We start from the raw sequence: 24,918 nt of genomic DNA on the forward strand, positions 1-24,918 counted from the left end.
TTTATGTCATTTTATATCCACAGTTTACTGACACTTAGCCCAGTTTTACTTCTTCAGGATATTAAGCGATGCATTGGGGCTGGTGTGATATGGGCCAGACTGTTGTCAAACCAGGCTGATGGGAGGATGCACTTCCCTCGCAAATGCAAAAGGCTCCATGTGGCTGTAGGGAGAAAAAATAACTCTTTTCTTGTATGACATGGTGGAAAGAGGACTCTCCGAAAAATCAGACCCCCTGGTGCCTGGCCCAGCACCACTTTTTTCTAGCTATGTGACTCTAGCCAGGTAACTACATTCCTAAGCTGGATTCCTCTGCCAAAAGGGGTCATGATGCCTACCCATCCAACACACAAGGAGGACCAAGCAAGATCATGTGAAAGTGCCTGGGATTGGTTCAGTGTAAACAAGTGTAAAGTAGTTAAATACAGTTTTACAAATATATGGAATCAAACAGTCACTTCTGGTCTTATTGATATTCTTAGAAAACACAGGTTTTTACCCCAAACCAACAGGCTTTTCAAATACTGGAGGAGCACTGTATTTAATGAGCTACTCAGGCGGTCAACAAGCCCAAGGCTTGGCCATCCCACCAGCCATACACTCTAACCACAGTCACACCTGTCACGCTGCCTGCATCTCCCTACTTCCCTGGGTCAAAGTGCTCCCCAGCTGGTTCTTACTTTCTGAAGAATTTAGATATTTAGATCCACTTATGACTCTCACCTTCCCTGCCAGTCTGCGTAGGAGGCACTGAGCACGTACCTGCTCTAGTTCCAAGCTGCTGGCTCTAGACTCCAAGGCCTCTTTCCGTGAACAAACCCAAAGCCCTCATCATAGTCCTCCAGTCTTCTAGATCTCTCTATGGCGTCGGACATTCATACTTCCCTCTTCCCCCAGTAGCCATATATTTCACCTTCTAGGACTCCGACTTCTGTGGTTCTTCCCTCTCTGATTGTCACTTTTTTCTCAGTGGGGCCTGCAAACCCAGTTGCACATTAAAATCACCTGGGGGATCTTTAAACAATACCAATGCCTGAGTACCTCCCTAGACCAGTTAAATCAGAAACCCTGGGGCTGGGGCTGGAGGGCCAGTCTAGGTCCTTTAAAGTTTCCAGGTGATTTTAATGTACAGGTAGGTTGCTAGCCATGCCTTCATTTAGTTCAGAGGGGTTGCTCAGTGGGAGAGAAACTGGCATTTGGGGCGGGACAGATCTTCCTTGTGTGGGTCTAACCCAAGCACTGCAGAATGTCACTAGCACACCCCAGTCATGCTGATGACCAAAAATGCAACAAACATCTCCAAATGCCCCCACTTGGGAATCTCACTGACCTGACCCCTTCTCTTCCTTTTGTGCACCCCCCGAAAAGTGAAAGCCCCTCCTTTCCTGCCCCACTTTTCACTTCTCAGGTGGCCAATTGTTCTAGTTTGCTCAGGACCAAGGAGTTTCCCGGGAGTAGAGATTTTCAGTGCTAAAACTAGGAAAGTCCCAGGCAAACCAAGATGCTTAGTCATCCTAGATCTTCTTCTATTGCCTCCCATAAGGGATACCCATTGTTTTTTCTGCCTCCCCCACCTCTTTTCTGGGAACTGGCCCTTCCCAACCCCAACATTCCTCCATTCAAGGGTTATACTGGGAACGACCTTGAGGAGATTGCTGACACAACCTGGGCCACCTGAGCTCCTCCCCCAGAATTTGCAACTGGAACTGGATGCTAGTCTCAATTTGGTTAGTGCTCCAAAAGAGATTTAAATTTGGGAATTATTGGTGGCCATTTTCTACCACGAAGACTACTGTGAGGTGTAGGGGAGGATGGGCAGTACAGAAAGCCTGTCTGTAGCAACAGAGGAAACACAGGCCCAGAAAGAGCAGAAGTGAGATAGAATCTTCCCGGCTTCCCCCTAGTGCTCAAGTGATTCTCAAACTTGGGCCTGCGGCAGCATCCATCACCTAAAGGGTTCCTTAGAACACACACACTGGACTCCACCCCACCCCCACCCCCACAGGCTCTGAATCAGTAGGTCTGGGTGTGGCCCAAGGATTGCTTTCTTAAGGAGTTCCCAGGTGGTGTTGATGCTGCAAGTTAAGGACTACTGTGAGGACGGTGCCCTGGGCCAGAGTTCCAGGGCCTTGGAGGGACCAGCAGGCCCAGCCCTGCCTTAGGTTACATGACTTTATATCTTTCTAATAAATAAGTTCCCATTTTTTTCTTTTTTTTAGGTTTTTTAGGGCTTTTTTGAGGAAGATTAGCCCTGAGCTACCATCCATTGCCCATCCACCTCTTTTTGCTCAAGAAGATTAGCCCAGAGCTAACATCCGTGCCCATCTTCCTCTACTTTATATGTGGGACGCCTGCCACAGCATGGCTTGATAAGCAGTGCGTATGTCCACAGTGGGGATCTGAACCGGCAAACCCCAGGCCGCCAAAGCAGAGCTCGCAAACTTAATTGCTGCGCCACCAGGCCAGCCCCACATTTTTTTTTTTCCTAAACTGCTTTATGGAGATATAATTCACATACCATATAGTTCACCCATTTAAATGTACAATTCAATGATTTTTAGTAGATTCACAGATAAAGATACGTACAACCTGCACCACAGTTAATTTTAGAACATTTTCATCACCTCAAAAGAAATCTCATACCCTTCAGCAATCACTTCTCTCCCACACCCTCCTCCCCGACCCCAGCCCTAAGCAACCACGGATCTACTTTCTCTACATATAGGTTTCCTTGTTGTGCTCATTTCATATGAATGGAATTATAAAATATGTAGCCTTTTGTGACTGGCTTCTTTCACTCAGCATAATGTTTTCCAGATTCATCCACATCGTAGCATGGATCAGTACTTCATTCCTATTCAGGTCTGTTGCCTATTTTTATTGGATTTTTTTTTTTATTGAGTTGTAACAGTTCTTTATGTATTCTAGATACAAGTCCTTTATTAAATATATGATTTGCAAATATTTTCCCCCATTCTGTAGGTTGTCTTTTCACTTTCTTGATGGTGTCTGCTGAATGCGTCCCCTCAAAATTCATATGTTGAAACCCTGATGTCCAATGTGATGATAATAGGATGTGGGACCATTAGGAGGTGCTTGGATTGTAAGAGTGGAGACCTCGTGAATGGGATTATGCTCTTATAGAAGAGATCCCACAGAGCTCCCTAGTTCCTTCTGCCATGTGAGGATACGCTGAGAAGTGTGCAACTCAGAAGAAGGCCCTCACCCGACCATGCTAGCACCCTGATCTCAGACTTCTAGCCTCCAGAACTGTAATAAACAAATTTCTGTCATTTATAAGGTTCCCAGTGTGTGGTATTTTGTTATAGCACCTGGAATGGATTAAGACAACGTCCTTTGAAGCAGAAAAATTTTAAATTTTGATAAAATCCAATTTATCTATTTGTTGTTGCTCGTGCTTTTGGTGTCATATCAAGGAGTCTTTTGCCAAACCCAAGGTCATGAAGATTTACCACTATGTTTTCTTCTAAGAGGTTTATAGTTTTATATCTTACGTCCATTTTGAGTTCATTTTTGTGTATGGTGTGAGAACTTCATTCTTTTGCATGTGGATATCCAGTTTTTCCAGCACCATTTGTTGAAAAGACTAATTTTTCCCCATTAAATGTTCTTGGCACTAGTGTTGAAAATCAGTTGACCATAGCTGTATGGGTTTATTTCTGGACTCTCAGTTCTATTCCATGGATCTATATGTCTATCCTTGTGCCAGTGTCACTCTTTCTTGAATGACATTGCTTTATTATAAGTTTGGAAATTGGGAAGTGTGAGTCCTCTTACTTCTTTCTTCTTTTTTAAGATTATTTTGGTTTTTCTGAGTCCCTTACAATTCAATATAAATTTTAGAATCAGCTTGTTAATTGCTACAAAGAAGTCTTCTGGGACTCTGATAGAGATTACACTGAATCAGTAGATCAGCTTGGGGACTATTGCCATCTTAGCAAAGTCTTCCAATCCATGAACATGGGCTGTTCTTCCAGTTATTTAGCTCTTTAATTTCTTTCAACAAGTGTTCGGAAGTTTTCAGAGTATAACTTTTGCACTTTTGTTAAGTTTATTCCTAAGTATTTTATTCTCTCTGATGCAATTGTAAATGGAATTGTTTTCTTAATTTCATTTTTGATTGTTCATTGAAAGTATATAGAAATACCATTGATTTTGTATATTGATTTTGTTTCCTGCAACCTTGCCAAACTCATTTATTAGGTCTAACAGTTTTTTAGTATATTCTTTAGGATTTTCTGTATACAAGATCTTGTCGTCTGCAAATAGAGATAGTTTTACTTATCCCTTTCCAAGTGGGATGCTTTTATATTTCTTTTTCTGGCATCTATGCCAATGTAAATGAATGAATGGTAAGGATCTAGGAGAGCCCATTTCCCACCCAGATGAAAGAAGGAAAAGATGCAGCACTGGATATATGTATTGTTTAGAAAAAAACAAAAGAGTTTAGTGATAGTACATAAACATTTTATATGGTCCCTTCAAATTTTGTGCTACAATTTAATTCTTCTAGGGAAACTTAGTATTAATGCAGGTACTGAATTTACATTCCTAATCCTTATGAAAGCCTCCTTTTATTCCACTTGTCTTGAAATAGTGATTTTCAGATTTTCCACCAAAGATGCCCTAAGGGCAGTGAAGAGGAAAAATTTGAGGAGTAGTCCTACACAGCCTATAACAACTTGAAATAATTTTGAAGTGTTATGTTTTATCTTAAAAATTCATGCAAATTTTATCTTCTACTCCAAGATAGAGTTATGTTCATTTTAATATTAAGATAATGATTTTTGTTTTCAAGATAAGAAAGGAAGCCTTTACTACGTGATCCAGCAATTCCATTTCTGGGTTATATCCAAAAGAAGTGAAAGCAGGAACCTGAAAAGTTATTTGTACACCCATGTTCATAGCAGCATTATTCACGATAGTCAAGCAATGGAAGCAACCCAAGAGCCCATTGACAGATGAATGGATAAACAAAATGAGATATATACATACAATGGAATATTATTCAGCCTTAAAGAGGAATGAAATTCTGACACATGCTATAATATGGATGAACCTTGAGAACATTAAGCTAAGTGAATTAAACCAGTCACAAAAGATACATACTGTATGATTCCACTTATATGAGGTATCTTGGGTAATTAAATTCATAAAAACAGAAAGTAGAATGGTGGTTGCTAGGAGCTGGGCAGAATGGGGAGTTATTGTTTAATGGGTATAGAGTTTCAGTTTTGCAAGATGAAAAAGTTCTGGAGATTGGTCGCACAACAATGTGAATATACTGAACAGTGCTGTCTTCTACACTTAAAAATGGTTGAGATGGTAAATTTTGTCATGCATTTTTTACCACAGTAAATGAACAATTTGGAAATTTAAAAAAATTTTAAAGAAGGTCTTATGATTTGATCACAAGGAGCAATTACCATCATCCCTCGATATCCCTGGGGTATTGGTTCCGGGACCTCCCACGGATACCAAAATCCATGGATGCTCAAGTCCCTTAAAGGGTCCTCTGTGTCCATGGATATCGCATCCTTGCATATGGAGGGCCAACTGTAGTATCTAGATTCAGCTAGAGCTAAATACACTGCCTTGGTTTAACTTATGGAGATGTTTATATAGTCACCTTTTAATTATCCTGTTAGGGACTTCTTTGCTCAGAGAATCATCCTAGTCCCCGGGCCAATAATAAACAGGAACTGAGACAGAAGGATAGACTATGTGACTCTCGGTGTCTTTCTGTCATGCCATGTGGGCCCTGGGTAATAACCTATAGTGTTCCAGGATTTAGGATGCATTCTAATATGTCACTCAGGGGCCAGCCCGGTGGCACAGCAGTTAAGTTCTCACATTCTGCTTCAGCAGCCGGGGGTTCACCAGTTCGGATCCCGGGTGCTGCGAACCTACACACCACTTGTAAAGCCGTGCTGTGGCAGGCGTCCCACATATAAAGTGGAGGAAGATGACCACAGATGTTCGCTCAGGGCCAGTCTTCCTCAAAAAAGAGGAGGATTGGCGGCAGATGTTAGCTCACGGCTAATCTTCCTCAAAACAAAAACAAAAACAAAAACTCCTCTAATACGTCACTCAACATAAGTTAAGGATTAGGCTTTACGAGGTAAAAGGAAATCTTACAAGGCTGAGTCAGCAAGCAAAGAGAAAGCAGGAGTCCTGCATGCTTCTATTACCCCACAGAGAGGTGTGCTGGGGTCAGGGTGCTCTCCTGGATCCACAAAATAAGTCTGTGTTCTGCTGAAGGGACATTGCCCCTCTCTGTTCTGCCTGGTTCTCTCAGTGCTGTTAAACATAGCGTTACCATTTGACCCAATAATTCCACTCCTAGGTCTATACCGAAGAGAAATGAAAACGTGTGCACACAAGTTGTACACAAATGTTTACAGCAGCATATTCATAGTAGCCAATATGTGAAAACAACCCAAATACCAACCATCTGGTGAATGGATAAACAAAATGTAGTATATCCATACAGTGGAGTATTATTCATCCATAAAAAGGAATAAAGTACTGTTATATGCTACAGCATGGATGAACCTTGACAACATTATGTTAAGTGAAAGAAGCCAGACACACACACACACACACAAACACATATTGCATGATTCCATTTTTATATGAAATCTTCTGAATTGGCAAATGTATAGAGACAGAAAGTAGATTATTGGTTGCCTAGGGCTGGGGTTGAGAATTGGGGGGAAACTGAAGGTGACTGCTAAAGAATACAGGGTTTCTTTGTAGGATGCCAGAAATGTTCTCAAATTGATTGTGGCAATGGTTGCACAACTCTGTGAACATAGCAGAAACCATTGACTTATTGCTTTAAATGGGTGAGTTTTATGGTATGTGAATTATATCTCACTAAAGCTGTTACAAAAAATAGTATATTCCTTTTTATTGATGAGTAGTATTCCATTATATGAATATACTGCTGGAAAATATACTTTTTTTGTCCATTCACCTGTTGATGGACATTTGGGTCGTTTACAGTTTTTGGCTATTAAAAATAAAGCTCTAGGGGGCTGGCCCTGTGGCCGAGTGGTTAAGTTTGCATGCTCCGCTGCAAGCGACCCAGTGTTTCGTTGGTTCGAATCCTGGGCGCGGACATGGCACTGCTCATCAAACCATGCTGAGGCAGCATCCCACATGCCACAACTAGAAGGGCCCACAACAAAGAATATACAACTATGTACCGGGGGGCTTTGGGGAGAAAAAGGAAAAAAAATTTAAAAATCTAAAATAAATAAATAAATAAATAAATAAATAAAGCTCTAGGGGCTTGCCCAGTGGCGCAGCAATTAAGCTTGCACGTTTCACTTCAGCAGCCCAGGGTTCGCCGGTTCAGATCCCAGGTGCAGAGCCACGTCCTGCTTGTTAAGCCATGCTTTGGCTGGCGTCCCACATATAAGGTAGAGGAAAATGGGCAACGATGTTAGCTCAGGGCCAGTCTTCCTCAGCAAAAAGTGGAGGATTGGCAGCAGATGTTAGCTCAGGGCTAGTCTTCCTCAAAAACAAAACAAAACAAAACATAAATAAATAAAACTCTATGAACATTCATATACAAGTCTTTGTATGGACATATGCTTTCTTTTCTCCTAGGTAAATATGCAGGAGTGGAATGGCTGGATTATATGGTAGAAAACAAAACTGTTTTCTAAAGTAGTTGTACCATTTTACTTTCCCACCAACAATTTATGGGAGTTCCAGTTCCTCCACATCCTTGTCAATTCTTGGTATGATCAGTCTTTTTAATCAGACATCCTAATAGATATGTAGCAATATCTCACTGTGATTTTAATTTTCATTTCCTTAATGACTAATGATGTTTAGCATCTTTTCATGTGCTTATTTGCCATCTTTTCATTTGCTTATTTGTATATCTTCTTTGAAATATCCGTTCAAATTTTTTGTCCACTGTTTGAAAAATTGAATTGTCTTATCATTGAGTTTTCAAAGTTCCTTATAAATTCTAGACACGAGTCCTTTATCAGATATGTGTTTTGCAAATATTTTCTCCCAGTCTGTGGCTTGTCTTTTCATTCTTCTCACAGTGTCTTTTTAAGAACAGAAGGTTTTAATTTTCGTGAAGTCCAATTTGTCAAATTTTTCTTTTATTGATTGTGCTTTTGGTGTCATATCTATGAAATCTTTGTCTAATCAAAGTTTACAAAGATTTTTCTCCTATGTTTTCTTGTAGTAGTTTTATAGTTTTCAATTTTACATTTAGGTCTGTGTTCTATTTTGACTTGATTTTTGTATATCGTATGAGGTATGGATTGAAGTTCATTTTTTTCCATACAGATATCCAGTTGTTCAGCCTCATTCATTAAAAGAGCTATCCTTTCTCCATTGAATCGTCTATGGATCTTTTTCAAAAATCAATTTTTGTTATATATATGCATATATATCTGGACTTTCTATTCAGTTTCATTGCCTATCTTTGAGGTCAATAGCATGTTATCTTGGTTCCTTTTGTTTTATAAGAAGTCTTGAAATCCAGTAATGTTGGCCCTCCAACTTTGTTATTCTCTTTCAAAATTGTTTTGGCTATTCTAGGTCTTTTTCATTTTCGTATGAATTTTAGTCAGCTTGTCAATTTCTACAATTTTTTTTCTGTAGAGCAGAGACAGAAATATAGCATATTAATGAAAAACCCAGGGCTCCGATGTTAGTCTGCCTAGGTTCAAGACCCAGCTTTACCTCTTCATTGCTGTTTGACTTTGGGCAAGTTACCTAATTTCTCTGCAACTCCATTTCTCATTCATAAAGCTAAGATAATAATATTAACAATCTCATGGGGTTGTGATGGGGCTTAAGTGAAATAATACGTATGATGCTGAGAGACTGAAAATACAGACAGACGATGGCCAGACCATATATGACAACAGAACTCTGACCACAGCCTCTGCAGCAAACAGTCCATGAAGCCAAACCACAACCTCTGCAGCAATTGGCCCAGAACAGTCAGGACTTGACCAAATCAGTGAGTGCCAACTTACCTACTTTTTGCCCTGGCTGCCAACTCAGGATCAAGCAGAAAAACCAAATATGCTCCCCAAACCAATCACATAGGATGCCCCATTTCTAGTAAGCTTCCCGCCCCCCCCCCCCACCCCCCAGCCTAGAGCAAAGCTCTGAATAAACGGCTTCACTTCTCACCTGGGTGATCTTCATTTATTTCCACAATGTTTAACACTATGTTCTCAGTTTAATGGGTGCCTAATCAATTTTATACAGAGCAGCAGAATTGTTTTGTCAAGTGAAATTTTACACAGAATCCCAGTATATAAAACAGACCAAAGTGGCTTTTAATAGTTTATTTTATTTGTCAGTCAGTACTAACAGAGGGATTGATACCGAACTTCTTAATCTCAAATTTGTGCGCCAGACGCACAGGAAGCCAAACACTGAGACATCGGTGCTTGGAGATGGAGAAAGATTTATTATAAGTGGCCAAAACGAGTAGGCGGGAGCCTGGGCTTGATCAAATCCACCTCCCCCCAGAACAGAAAGCTGGGGAGTTTCATAGAGCTAAGGGGCTTGGCAGGAGGAGCTTTGGGGAAACAAAGGGGTCCCTCCGATAAGCCCCTAGGCAATCTGACTGAGGGGTGTCAACGCTGCTGAGGGCCGGTCTTTAGGTGATCGCAACCTCACCAAAGGCATTCTCTTTCTTCTGCAAAACAAGCTCACAAATCCTCTAGACCCCTGAGTCACCCCTCAAGTTAAACAGCAAAAACAGCAAATTGGTTTAATATCCACAGTGCCCCTCAGCTTCAGGACTTTTGTGGTGACCTCAATAATATTAAATGGGGATGATGAATGACAACTGCAGACTCAGTGTTAAAAAAAATCCCCATTCTTGGGGGCTGGCCTGGCGGTGCAGCGGTTAAGTGCGCACCTTCACTTCGGCAGCCTGGGGTTCGCCTGTTCAGATCCCAGGTGCAGACATGGCAACACTTGGCAAGCCATGCTCTGGTAGGCGTCCCACATAGAAAGTAGAGGAAGATGGGCACGGATGTTAGCTCAGGGCCAGTCTTCCTCAGCAAAAAAAGAGGATTGGCAGCACATGTTAGTTCAGGGCTAATCTTCCTCAAAAATAAATTTTAAAAAATCCTGATTCACACCACAAAAAGCTACAAATACTAACAGCTTGGTTTTTTTTTCTTTTAAGCGGGTCTCTTTACAATAAAGTATTTGTCAAACCCCCCAAAGCACCTCTTCAAAACTCTAGGGCTCTCAGAAAAATGGAGTAAGAACTAAGGGTATGAGGTCAGAGTTTGTAGTCTTAATTTAAGTCATAGGATGCTGGCTGCCAACCAGCTGCGTAACCCTGGGCAAGTCACTTGAACTTGTCTGAGTGTTGTTTCTTCCTCTGCAAATTGAGGAGGCTGAGCTCAACAAGAACTTCTCAAAATACGTGTGCACCACCACACGTGCATAGTGGAGGGGGCGGCCATGTGTGTGCCTGTTTAGAAATGCAGGTTTCTGGTCCAGCCAGTGGTGCTAACTCACTAAGTCTGGGGTAGGACACTATCTGCATTTTTAACAAGCACCCAACTGATTTTCACGCTGGTCATCCCTGTGTATAATTTGAGAAACACACGAGTAAATGATCTTTTAGGCTCCTTGTGCCTCTGGAGCGTGATTCAGGTGGAGCTGGTGAAGAGAAGTCACAGGGCTGGAGCAGGGGGGAGAGGAAAAGTGAAGGGGAAAATCGCTCAACAGTTAGGAAAATGTTGATGGGGAGTGTTTTAAAAATCCTATTGCATCAATAGTCTCGTTCTGAAAGCCCTCACGACTCCGGTCCAGAGAGACTTGGATTCCTGGCATTGGTCTCCGAGCCCCAGCAAAGGCAATGCACATTTTATTCCCCACTAGCCCACAAAAAAAAGCGCTCCTGAACTTCCCAGCCCCCAGATTAGAATACGCCCGAGACGAAATGCAACGTGCAAAATGCCTCGCTGCCTTCCTGCTCCACAGTTCCTCCATGGCTCTCTTGGGGTAGGAGGGGACAAAGGAGGGTTTGGCCAGTCTGGGGTGTAGTCCTCAAAACCGGGTTACACCCAAGCCGCCCCTCCAGCACTCAGGGCAGAATCCTTTCAATTCGGCAGTGAGACCCCAGCTCAGTGTGGCTATACCGCCCTCTTTCGGCGGAGAACGGGACTACACCTGGCGAGAAGAACAAACGCTTAGGGGCAGAAACAGCCCGCAAAGACCTACAGTTCTACCGGATCCAAGGGTAGGTAAGAGAAGGAGGAAAATAAAGACGCCACCAGAGGGACACTCTTCATTGCCTCTTTCTATTTTACCATTTCTTTCTGCCTCCCAAAGCCAGTCCTCCCACTTATCCTTGCCTTCTATTAATAACTTGTAATGCCTTGCAGTTTACAAAGTGTTTTTCACAAACATCATCTCATGTGATCCTTTCTCACTCTTTCACATCACCTCTCTTCTCTTCCAGAATGAGAAGGAAAAACTGAAAAATAACGACCTATGTAAATGCTTTTCTTGTATTTTGCACAAGGGTGGACCTGACCACACCCTTGTTCTTGGGTTTCGGATCTTGAAGCTGAGGTCATGACCTTGACCCCTGTAGGATCCCATTAACTTTGTTCTGCTCTGTGGTCACAAATAGAGCCTTGAACATGCCAAGGCTTGGTCACAAGAAGAAAAAGCAAAGCATACGACCAAAGAAGCACAAGCCGAGATAAACAATTATTTTTTGGTTTCATCAACTCAAAAAATTAACCAAATTAAAATAAAAATAGAAAGATGTGCAAATCATAAATGTACAGTTCAGTTAATTTTCACAAAGTGAGCACACCCATGTAACCAGCATCCAGATCAATAAACAGAACATTACCAGCACTCCTTAATGCTGCCCACGTGCCCTCTTCTAGTCACAACTCATCCTCAAGATAACCAATATTCTTTTTTTTTTTAAAGATTTTATTTTTTCCTTTTTCTCCCCAAAGCCCCCCGGTACATAGTTGTATATTCTTCGTTGTGGGTCCTTCTAGTTGTGGCATGTGGGACGCTGCCTCAGTGTGGTTTGATGAGCAGTGCCGTGTCCACGCCCAGGATTCGAACCAACGAAACACTGGGCCGCTTGTAGCGGAGCGGGCAAACTTAACCACTCGGCCACGGGGCCAGCCCCAACCAATATTCTTTTTTCTTTTTTTTTTTAGGAAGATTAGCCCTGAGCTAACTGCTGCCAATCCTCCTCTTTTTGCTGAGGAAGACTGGCCCTGAGCTAACGTCCCTGCCCATCTTCCCCTACTTTATACGTGGAACACCTACCACAGCATGGCATGCCAAGTGGTGCCATGTCCACACCTGGGATCCGAACTGGCGAACCCCGGGCCACCGAAGCAGAACGTGTGCACTTAATCACTGTGCCACTGCGCCGGCCCCTGCTTTTGAATTTCGTATAAAAGGAATCAAACAATATGTACTCATGTCTATGACTTGCTGAATATTGCGAAATTAATCTGTGTTGTCACATATGGTTCATTCTCATTGCTGTAGTATGCCATTGTAGAAATACACCACAGTTTCTCCATTTTACTGATGGTAGACATTTGGGGTTATTATAAGAATGCTTCTATGAACATTCTTGTGCATAGCTTTTGGGAAATATATGTACGCATTTCAGTTGGCTTCATACTGGATCTTGGGATTGCTTTATTTGATACTGCCAAACAGATTTCCAGTGTTGTACTAGTTTACATTCCCGTCAGCAATGTATGCGAGTTTCCCTTGTAGATTCACATTCTCGACAACGCTGTACATTGTTTTTCAATGTAGGCATCCTGGTGGGTGGGTAATGGTGTTACCTGGTAGTTTTAATTTACATTCCCTGATGGCTCATGAAGTTGAGCACCCTTCAAAGAGCTTATCAGCCATTTGGTTTGGATATCTTCTTTCGTCAAGTGCCTATTCAAGGCTTTAAGGCAAACAATTTAAAGCCTACATTTACCCACCAGAATGATAAGAACATTGTTCAGTATTCACTTTAATCCCAAATAAACACCTTCTATTTATGGGTTATGTTGAGGGGTAGTCCTTATACTCGTGTTGTATTTACATGATGCCATTTGGTCAATATAACGAGTATTCTGAAAAGGAGAAGGCGGAAGTTGTGTTTGTTCTATGGAGAAGATGGCAGTCTTGGGGAGATAGTGACATGTTCAAAATAAGTGGCAGAACCCACATCCTCCATCAAGGGTTTTGCTGTTTCTTGGCCAAATGCTCATTTCCAAACCCATTTAATCTCCTCACCTTTTATAAAAAATATTTTGTATCACCCCCCCCTTTACTACAATGAAATTATAGATAATTTCAAAAGATAATCAATAAGTTGCCCCTATAGTATAAAGGAGAAATAAAAGAATAGTGATTTATAATAAATAATTACTATATTCACAAATAAAATAATCTAATAATAGTATTATTAGAAATAATATAATAAATGCTTGAGCACAATTATACTAGAACATGTAATGAAATAATAGATGCTTGCCCCTAAAAGCAGGCTCACTATAAGCAAATTCAAACAGCCATGAACAAAGACAAATCCCAGTGGTTGTACTGACAACTCTAACCCCACACGCTGCTGTCCCTGACATGACTTTCCAAGTTGGTGAACAACTTCAGGTAAAATTCTGAACAAAACAAAGTGTAGTCATCCCTTAACTTACACAGTAGTTGTATTCCTGAGAAAGTCATTGTATTTTTTTTTTAAGGAAGATTAGGCCTGAGCTAACATCTGCTGCCAATTCTTCTCTTTTTTTGCTGAGGAAGACTGGCCCTGAGTTAACATCCGTGTCCATCTTCCTCTACTTTATATGTGGGACACCTACCACAACATGGCTTGCCAAGCTGTGCCATGTCTACACCCGGGATCCGAAATGGTGAACCCCAGGCTGCCAAAGTGGAACGTGCAAACTTAACCACTGCGCCACCAGGCCAGCCCCGTCACTGTATTTTTAAACTATGTAAAACATACTTTGTGCTTACATACAAAAAGGAGTTAGGTTTTAGGCTCAGATAATTATGGACAGTTTGTCACCTACATGACTATCTGAGGACACATTCAAAAAGCAGACAGGATGCAGGACAATTCTTCATTTTGTAGGATTGTCACATTTATTGCAGGACAGAGTAGCAGGCCTGGCCCCTGCCCTCTAAATGGCAATAGCGTCCCCCAATCATTGTGACAACCCAAAACTCCTTGGGGCAGTCCTTCTCCTACTGAGAACACTATAGTACATGCTCTGTACAGCAAAGTCCTGCCTGAAATATGGGATGCGACCAAAACGCTGGGCTTCAGACTGGGAAAGACCTGAGTTCAGCACTCGACCTAACTTGCTCTGAGACCCCAAGCAAGTCACTTAACATCTCTGAGCCTCAGTGTCTTCAGCTGCGAGGCTGGCCTCTGCATCCCGTAGCAGCAGCAGCAGCAGCGGCAGTTACTATGTCTCCTGCACCTGTGGCAGGCTGTATAGCGAGAGCCCCCCGCCCTCCTGCTCAGCGGCTCAGCCCTCCAGTCTACCCAGCTCCTGCCCTCCTCATGTTGGCAGCACTTTGCAAGGTTGACTAGTTGCCCCTGCACATAGTGCTTTTGATCTTCCCAGTCCCTGTTGATAATATGAAAGCAGTTGATGGCATGGAAGATGTCAGCATCAATTGTCAGAAAAGAAGTATCAACTACTCAGCTGTAAAACAGAACAAAATCATCCCATTTGCAATACATGGATGGACCTTGAGGGAATTATGTTAAGTGAAATAAGCCAGCGAGAGAAGGATAATCTGTGTATGACTCCACTCATATGAGGAATTTAAAAATGTGGACTAAGAACAGTTTAGTGGATACCAGGGGAAAGGTGGGGTGGTGGGGGGGCCCAAAGGGTGAAGTGGTGCACCTACAACACGAATGACAAACATTAATGTACAACTGAAATTTCACAAGATTGTAACCTATCATTAACTCAATAAAAAAAAATAAAAACAAAAAAACAAAAAAAAAAGAAGAGAAGTATCAAAATACATGTCTGTTGCCTCAGTAGAAAATACTCCTTAAAGCCTTAGCTATGGAAAAAATACGCTAATTGACACATTCCCAAGTCTGAATGAGTTACCGCAGCATGACCCAAACCTTGGAAAATATAGCACCCTCTCATTGGGATTCCAACTGCCTTGCTAACACATGCCTTGTTTAAATTGGTGATAATTGCTTGAAAAATAGAAATCAAATTAGTGAGTGATATCCTAGTGGATTCAAAAGTATTGATAGAGCTTAAATCAAAGGCAGAGGCGTGCGGAATATGAACATAACATGAACGTGCATGAACCACACTAAAATAAAGGTTTTTTTAAGTTAATAACCTGACCTTATGCAAATACAAAAGTAACATGCAAAGATTTTATTCAACTCATTAATTAATGAAGGAACCAATAAGATGTTAAAAGAAGTTCAAATGAGAATTTGACACACTGGATAATGTATTTTTACGGTTCTATGAACAGAAACTATTTGCATGCACCCTTCGATAGCTCAGCTGGTAGAGCGAAGGACTATATAGTCTGGTCTCTGTAAGAATCCTTAGGTCGCTGGTTCGATTCCGGCTCGAAGGAGTTGCACACGTTCCCATTTGGAGCCCGCCGGGTGGCACAGCAGTTAAGTTCGCACGTTCCTCTTCGGCAGCCCAGGTTTCGCCAGTTTGGATCCCGGGTGTGGACATGTCACCGCTTGGCAGGCCGTGTTGTGGTAGGCGTCCCACATATAAAAAGTAGAGGAAGATGGGCACTGATGTTAGCTCATGGCCAGTCTTCCTCAGCAGAAAAAGAGGAGGATTGGCAGCAGATGTTAACTCAGGGCTAATCTTCCTCAAAAAAAGGACAGGGGCCGCCCTGTGGCCAAGTGGTTAAGTTCGCATGCTCTACTGTGGCGGCCCAGGGTTTCACTGGTTCGGATCCTGGGCCAGGACATGGCACTGCTCATCAAGCCATGCTGAGGTGATGTCCCACATGCCACAACTAGAAGGACCCACAATTAAAAATGTACAGCTATGTACCAGGGGGCTTTGGGGAGACAAAGGAAAAATAAAATCTTAAAAAAAAAAAAACACCCACACAAGAGAAAAAGAAACCATTTGCATTACTATGGGCAAGAGGCATTTGTATTGCTATCAATTTTCTACAATTCAACTTCTACCCCTACAGGTTGTAAAACAATCTGATATTCATTTCCTATCGCTGCTGTAACAAATTACCACAAATTTGGTGACTTAAAACAATACGCATTTATTATCTTACAGTTCATTTGGAGTGTCTTACAGTTGGAGGTTGGAATTCCAAAATGGGTTTCACTTTGGCTAAAATCGATGTGTCATCAGCAGGGTTGTGTTTCTTCTGGAGGCTCCAGGGGAGAATCATTTCTTTGCTTTTTCTACTTTCCAGTGCTCACTCTCATTCCTTGGCTCATGGTCCCCTTCCTCCATCTTCAAAGCCAGTCGTGGTTGGTGAAGTCTTTTTCACTCTGCATCACCCTGGGATCTCTGATTTCATTGTTACATCTTCTCTGACTCTGACTCTCCTGTCTCCCTCTTTCACTTATAAGCACTCTTGTGATTATATTAGGCCCACCTGGATAATCCAGGCTAATTGCCCCATCTCAAGATCCATCAACGCTGCAAACTCCTGTAAAATCAGATATCCCCCAGAGAGTCCGAGAGACTGCCCCCTGCAACCCACTGAAAGCACACCCAGTGATCTCCTTTGCCCTTTTCCCAGTCTCAGACAATTTTTCCTGATGATGCCAAGGCTCATAACAAGGGTGACTGTGCAAAACACAAGATCAGACAGCCCTGGGACCGCAGTCCCTGAGCAGGGAAGCAGCTGCCCCTTTAATCAGGCCATGGTCGCTGTCACTGCCCAACCAACTTGGCTTGTTTCCTTTGGCCTCTGCTGGCATTTGAATTTTCCAATCCTGGTTACTGATTGATCAAATTCTCTCTCCTCCGCCCTGAATGGGCACAGAGTAGAAACATTTAGTCCATAAACTGGGAAAAAGCTAGGAGACAAAGAGGGAAAACACGTATACAGATAGGGCACAGACAAAGCCAAACCTTAGCTACTTTATGATTTGGTGTCTGCCTGATATTGTCCTGGGGCTGGGCAGGAAGTGGGGGCAATAGAGCGTAGGGGGGAGATGTCTCCCCACACTGCCCTCCTCCTCCCACCTATTTGGCTCTCATGGAATAAGGGGGAGCCAAGAGTTCCCCTGTCACAAGTCCAAGACAGCGTCATGCTATTAACTAAATGGCCACAGTGAAACGGGAAGTAGCTGGCCACTTGATCAATCCAACAATTTTCAAACTACTGCTGCTCAAAGGCTTGTTTAACACCGAGTTTTTGCATTTCTTAGTTACTCATCTCATCTCTCCTAAGTAAACTCTCTTAAGTAAGTGGCAATTAACCACATATTGAGGAGGTGCCTGACAAAGGAGCGAAGGTCACTTCAGTCAAAGCCAAAGTAACTCATTCCGTCCCTGAGCAAACACTGACTGAGCCTCTGCTGAGCGCAAGGCACCTAGTCAGGCTCTGCTGGAAATACAGATAAGTCCTGCCTTCAAGGAGCTTCCAGGCCAGGGGGTAGAGAGGGAAGGGTGAAGTTACATGTTCAAAGCAAAGAGAGGGAAGAAGAGAATTCAGAGTGATGGGACAGCAGCAGAGAAAGCACAAAGATGTGGACACAGAGGATGTGTCCTTGGCTGGGAACTTTAGATAGAAGTTCAGTCTATTAGCTCAAGTTCAGGATGAATGGAACGACGCCATGGGAGATGAGACTGAAGAAGGGGAGGAGGACCAGATTAATACGTATGTGCCTTCAGTCTGGAGTTGAGTCTTTCATTCACTAGGTATACATTTAGCACTTTCTATGCACTCTGTACCAAGTCCAGCACTGCTAACACAAATAAAAATGAATAAAGAAATTGCCCTACCTTCAATAAGCCACAATCTAGGGAGAGGAAAGAGCTATGCAAATAAATACTTTCAACAGAGTGAGATATGTGCAAAACGAGGTGTGCTTACATGCTGAGCAAAGGACCCACGAACTCTGCAGGAATGGGGAAGGCAAGGAAGGCCGCTCAGAAAGCTTTGCAGAGGAGCCATATAATTAGTAACGTATTTCCTGAGTAACAAGTAGAAGGTAAGAGGAATTATGGAATCACAACTCATAGTCTACTCCATGGGTCTATGCTTATAGACACTCTAAAGGCACAAATCTCATCACATCCAGACTGATTGGGTCCTTTATTGCTTGGCTCCCATCGCATTAAGACAATCTAAGGCCAGATTTAAAGAGTGCACAAATTCACTTTTCTACTCCATTCACTTGCCTCCTGCATTACATGCCTTGGACTGGTTTGTCTCTGCCCTGCAGCTCTGCAATTTAGGCCAGGATTTGGTTTCTCCCAGCTTTTGACCTTGGACTCACTGTCTGGCTGCAGCTCTTTTAAGTTCCTGATTCTACGAAAGGCCTTAGGGTCTTATCAACCACTTCTACCAGTTACTCAGTAACTAACTCGCAAACTCTGAGATTCCCAGTCAGGCGAGAAGGAAGAGTTTACAGGCACTCCGCATTCGCTCTGCTTGGCTAACTTGGCATTGTAAAGAAAGTTTATCTTTTCAGAGGTGAATTCCAGCTTTTAAAGCCAGGGGAGCCAACAGTTCTGAGCCTCTAAGCGCCATTGCCAACCTCCCCCATGGCTGGCCAAGTCCACAGCTTCCCAACTACACCAAAAACATTGCAGTTTCATGGCGTCCTGGTGCAGCTGCATAAGTTTTTGGCCCTCCAGACCTCATGTTTTTTGGGCAAGGAGAATCATAGAATGATTTCTGTTTTCCTGCCCTACTGGGAAACTCTGAAATGATTTGTGCCCCTCATGTAGCCAGAAGGACCCTGCACAGCATCCACTCTGCTGGATTCCTCATGGGACTATACGGAATAAAGAAGACCCTGGCAGGCATTGGCCAAGGGCCGCTTCAGCTAAAGAAGGGGTTAGTGAGCCTCTCTTTCATGAGCTCTGCTCCCTTGCTCTGGATTTGACTGTGTGCAAATTTCCAGGAAGCATTGAACATAATGATGCTATCAATCAGCTTGCATGCTGAAGGAGTTGGCCTTACAGAAATGGTAGCCCTGAGGATGTGACAGAAAGGTAGGCTGGCTAACTGCCTATACCTGCTCACCAGCCTGGCCAAGCCCAGAACCTGGCTGGGGGCTGTCCACAGAATGCAGGCCCATGGGGACGACTATAACTATATGTACATGACTATTTATGCTGTGGATGAGACTTGCTGCATGTTCCTCCCCAAATAACCTGCCAGTTCCAATCGTTTTTATTTTTTTTTTTAATATTTATTTATTTATTTATGTTGAGGAAGTTTAGCCCTGAGCTAACTGCTGCCAATCCTCCTCTTTTTGCTGAGGAAGACTGGCCCTGAGCTAACATCCATGCCCATCTTCCTCTACCTTATATGTGGGGCGCCTACCACAGCATGGTGTGCCAAGCGATGCCATGTCCGCACCTGGGATCCAAACTGGCGAACCCCAGGCAGCCGAAGCGGAACATGCGCACTTAACCGCTGTGCCACTGGGCTGGCCCTCCAAACGTTTTTATACATTTCTCTTTTCCTTCATGACTCACTACTTATCTGCAGAAATTTTTCCATGGTTGGAGCCATAAAAGTATTGAGCCACCATATCAACCAGGGCCAGTCCACTGGGCCCAGATGCCAACACACCCAGACTTCTGCTCTTGGTGAATGTCAGAGCCAGACATGCTCTACTGGGGGTGAGAGGTGTAAAAGGGGTTAGTCCCACATGAGACCCCATGACAGTTGGCCATGGGACTTGTGAAACCTCTGACATTTTTATCACCACTTGTCATGATGATCCTGGCATTTACCTATTTCAAGATGCCAAGGTAGTGCCCTGAGACCTCAGGTGGCAGCCACTCCTCAGCTACCTGCTGCTTGTCAGCACGACTCACAGGCCTCACGGTCAGGTGCACGCCCACCTCCCCACTCCTAGTCCCTCCCTACTTCCAGATCCCTCCTTTCATCTGACTCACTCCACCACTAGCCAAACGCAGGAAAGTAAATAACTGCGCATGGGACAGTGGCTCTGCGCATGGGACAGTGGCTGTCCGTGGCATCACCCTTCTGCTGACTGTTGCTCATATTCATATAAAATGTCCAGCACAAGGGAGAGCACTGAGCAGGCTCTTTATAAACGGTATCTATTTTCATTACCGTTATGCTATATGACGATGCCCGAATATACAGTTTTTAAATTCTAGGACCATCTTTCTTCTAATCATCAGTGGAACATTCCTACTTTGTCTTGCCATGACTTCAAAGTCCACATGATTAAAACTGAACGTATTCCCTCCAAATCAGGTTTTTCCTTCCATCCTCTCTATTTCTGTTACCATACTCTCAGTATTTTAGATTAGAAACCTGACAGTCCTCCCTCCAAATCCTCCCTCACAATCATCTCTCTTATTTTATCAGTTACTTGATACTTTAGATTCTTTTCAAATGCTTCCCTAACCCAGCAGTTTTCAACCCTGGCTATACATTAGAATTACCAGGGCAACAATCTTAAAATACAAACCTGGGTCATGGCCGGGGCCACCCCCTCAGACAGTTGTGCAGATTATTCAGTGCACAAGGGTAAGCGGGTGGTTGATCCAGTTCGTGTTCTGCTTGCTGAGCTGTTGGCCCTGGCGTGGAGCTGCCTTTCATGGGATGAAGGGGAGCCTTTTGAACTCACACAAAGGCATTGTACGGACCAAGAAAGCCCTGCCATCCCTCTGAAATTCTGATTCAGCAGACCCAGGGATTTATATTTTAAATAGTTTCAGTGAAATATTAAAACTTTACTCTTATATAGCTCCATTCCCTTCTCTCTCTTTTTCATGCTGTTATTGTTAGACATATTACCTCTATGTATGTTATAAATGCAACAATACATTGTTATAGTTATGACTGTTAAAGAAGCTTAGAGGAAGAGAGCAGGTATATATTTGCAGAGTTTTTGTTTTTAAAGATTTTATTTTTCCTTTTTCTCCCAAAGCCCACCAGTACATAGTTGTATTTTTAGTTGTGGGTCCTTCTAGTTGTGGCATGTGGGGCGCTGCCTCAGCATGGCTTGATGAGCAGTGCCATGTCCATGCCCAGGATTCGAACAGGCAAATCCCCGGGCCTCCGCAGTGGAGTGTGCAAATCCAACCATTCGGCCACAGGGCTGGCCCCCTAGAGTTTTATATTAACCTTCTGATTTACACGTCCCATTTCTTTTCACTTCTTCCTATGGATTTGAGGTACCATCTGGTGTCATTTCCTCATTCCAATACAGGTTTGCTCCCACTTACCTTCTCTGTGCTGTTATTGTCAAATATATCACATTTTTACATGTTATAGACCCAACAATACAATTCTATACATATTATTTTATGCCACTACGTTTTTTTAAACAAGATATTACTCAATACCATAACATTCACCCTTTGATAACTATTGATGACTAGTGCATGTTGGCCATTTGTGTATGTTCTGTAAAGAAATGTCTATTCAGAGCCTTTGCCCATTTTTAAATTGGGTTATCATCTTCTTATTGTCGTGTTATAGTTCTTTAAACATTCTAGGTACAAGTCCTCTATCAGATATATGATTTGCAAGTATTTTCTCCCATTTTGTGGATTATCTTTTCAATTGATTCTTTTCTGATGGTGTCCTTTAAAGCACAAAAGGTTTTGTTGTTTTTTTTTAAGATTGGCACCTGAGCTAACATCTGTTGCCAATCATTTTTCTTTTTTTCTTCTTCTTCTCCCCAAAGCCCCCCAGTACATAGTTGTATATTCTAGTTGCAGGTCTCTCTGGTTGTGCCATGTGGGATGCCCCCTCAGCATGGCCTGATGAGTGGTGCCATGTCTGCGCCCAGGATCCGAACTGGCGAAATCCCTGGCCACTGAAGCAAAGCACGCGAACTTAACCACTCGGCCGTGGGGCTGGCCCCATCCAAAAGTTTTTAATTAAAAAAACTCTTACTTTTTCTTTTCTTTTTTTAAAAGAAAAGCTCTTATTTTTTCTTAAAAGAGTTTTATAGTTCTAGCTCTTGAATTTAGGTCTTTGATCCATTTTGTGTTAATTTTTGTATGTGATGTAAGGTTGAGGTTCAACTTCATTCTTTTTTTTTTTCCTTGAGAAAGATTAGCCTTGACCTAACATCTGTTGTCAATCTTCCTCTTTTTTTGGCCCTGAGCTAACATCTATGCCAATCTTCCTCCACTTTATATGTGGGTCGCTGCCATAGCATGGCTGGCAAATGATGTAGGTCTGTGCCTGAGACGAACCCATGAACCTGGGCTGTCGATGCGGAGCATGCTGAACTTAACCACTATGCCATGGGGTGGCCGCACAAACTTCATTCGTTTGCATGTGGATATACTGTTGTCTCAGCACCATTTGTTGAAAAGACTATTCTTTCCCCATTGAATGGTCTTGGCACTTGTATTCATTTTCTAGGGCTGCTGTAACAAATTACCAGCACAAACTGAGTGGCTTAAAATAACAGAAAGTTTTCTTTCACAGTTCAGGAGGCCAGAAGGCCAACATCATGGTATCAGCAGGGTTGATTCTTTCTGGAGGCTCTGAGGAAGAAACTGTCCCATGCTTCTCTCCTAGCTTCTGGCAGCTGCTGGCAACCTTTGGCATTCCTTGGTTTGTAGATGCATCACTCCAGTCTCTGCCTCCATTGTCACATTGCATTCTCCCTGTGTATCTCTGTTTCTGTGTATCTTTTCCTCTTCTTATCAGGACACTAGCCGTTGGATTTAGGACCTATCCTAATTCAGTATGACCTCATTTTAACTTTAATTACATCTTCAAAGGCCTTATTTCCAAATAAGGCCATACTCTGAGAGTCTGGGTGGACATGAATTTTGGGGGTGTCATAAATCCAGTACAGTCCACCCTCTGGTCCCCAAAATTCATATGCATCCCATGTGCAAAATATAATTCACCCCATCCCAAGATGCCCAAAAGCCTTAACCCATTCCAGCATCAATTCTAATTCCCATATTTCATCTAAATATCAACTCAAAAAGTCCCCAAACTTACCATCTAAATTATCTAAGCAAATATGGGTGAGACTCTGGGTATGGTCCATCCTGGGGCAAGGTTCCTCTCAGTCCACAAACCTGTTAAGCATAGAAAATAAGTTATCTGCTTCCAAAAGACAATGGTGGGACAGGCATAGGATAGACATTTCCATTCTGAAGGGAAGAAAAATGGGAGGCTGAGGGTTACATATCTAAAGCAAGTCTGCAACCTAGCAGGGCAGATCCCATTAGGTTTCAAAACCTAATCCTCTGTGGCTTGATGCTCTGCCCTCTGGGTCCCCTAGGATGACCTCGCCCTCTCTGGCTTCTGCCTCCATAGCTCTCCCTTTAGAGTCTTTCCTCCTCCATTTCTTCCCATCTCTGTCCCTTTCAGTCAAAGCTGGCAGTGTTTCTCCTGGTAGAAAATTCTCAACAACGTTGTTGGTCTTCTGTGATGTAAAGGAGATCCACGCCTTTAGACACACTAGTTCTCCAGAGTCTTCCTGGAAAACCCATCTGTATTCCTGGCTTCTAGTGAGATGGTTGATGGGATCCATAAGTCACATGCCTAATCTCTTTAACAAATGGTTCTCCAGAGACCATTAGTGTTCTCTCCAGAGCACATATTCTCATCTTCTGCAATACAGACAGGCTGAGAGTTTTCCAAATCATTAAGCTCTGGTTTCTTTTTGTTTAACAGTTCCTTTTTTCAATTGATCTCTTTCCTCTTTCATTTTACTATATGCAACAAGGAGAAACCAGGACAGGCCTTGGATGTCTAGATTAGCGCTTTTCATCAAATTTGGGAAGTTTTCAACATTTGTTTCTCTGAATATTTTTTTCTATCTCTTTCTCTCTCTTTCTGGTACTACCATTACGCTTATGTTGGTGCACTTAATGGTGTCACACATTTCTCTGAGCCTCTGTTCATTTTTATTCATTCTTTTTTCTCTTTGTTCTTATGATTGCATAATCTCTATTGTTCTATCTTCAAGTTCACTGATTCTTACTCTGAGGGATGAAATCTACTGGTGAGCCCCTCTAGTGAATTTTTCATTTTGGTTATTATACTTTTTGACTCCAGAATTTCCATTTGACTCTTACAGTTTCTATCTCTTTACGATATTCTTTATTTGATGAGACACTGTCATCATAAATCCTTTAAATCTTTGGGCCTGGTTTCCTTTAATTCTTATGCTTTGGAGTCTTTGCTAAGTGCACCATCTGGGCCCCTCAACGTAGGTTCTAGTGCCTGTTTTTTTTCCTGTGTATGGGTCACACTTTCCTCTTTTTTTTCATATCTCATAATTTTTTATTGAAAAGTAGACATTTTAGATAATAGATTGTAGCAACTGTGGATGCTGATTTACCACCTAGGGGGTTGTGGCTATCGTTGTTTGTTTCATCATTTGTTTATTTGCTTAATGACTTGACTGAACGAATTTTGCAAAGTCTCTCTCCCCTGTGGCGTGCAGCCTTTAATGTCCCTGCCCAGATATTTTCCTCTTGTTTTTAACCTTTAGCCTGGCTACCTAAGGGCTGCCCTGGGTTGGCATGAGCTGTTTATTGGTCAAAGGTTGTATTTAAGGCCCCTTAGCCAGTTACATTTTTACCCTTTATCGTTGGATGTGTGTTTGGCTTGGAGGCTGCCGTCACAGTTCAGGGAGTTTACTTTTTTGCCCCAGGTTTGTCCAGGGCCTCGTAGATT

General features: G+C 42.6%; 1 long non-coding RNA gene and 1 other non-coding gene across 2 annotated transcripts in view; one reads left to right on the forward strand and one right to left on the reverse strand.

The window, feature by feature from the left end:
• LOC139083066 (uncharacterized) overlaps positions 1-24,918 on the reverse strand; it is a 51,354-nt gene that overhangs the window by 5,524 nt on the left and 20,912 nt on the right. Inside the window, exon 3 of the long non-coding RNA XR_011539571.1 lies at positions 23,230-23,309. This is a non-coding gene — a long non-coding RNA (uncharacterized lncRNA). The remainder of the gene's footprint in view (positions 1-23,229; positions 23,310-24,918) is intronic.
• On the forward strand, positions 15,585-15,675 carry TRNAY-AUA (transfer RNA tyrosine (anticodon AUA)). Its single transcript is given in 2 exon segments — positions 15,585-15,621; positions 15,640-15,675. It is a non-coding gene; the product is annotated as a tRNA-Tyr (tRNA).

Source organism: Equus przewalskii, chromosome 4 (genome assembly GCF_037783145.1).
Source record: "Equus przewalskii isolate Varuska chromosome 4, EquPr2, whole genome shotgun sequence".
NCBI classification, from domain to species: Eukaryota; Metazoa; Chordata; class Mammalia; order Perissodactyla; family Equidae; genus Equus; species Equus przewalskii.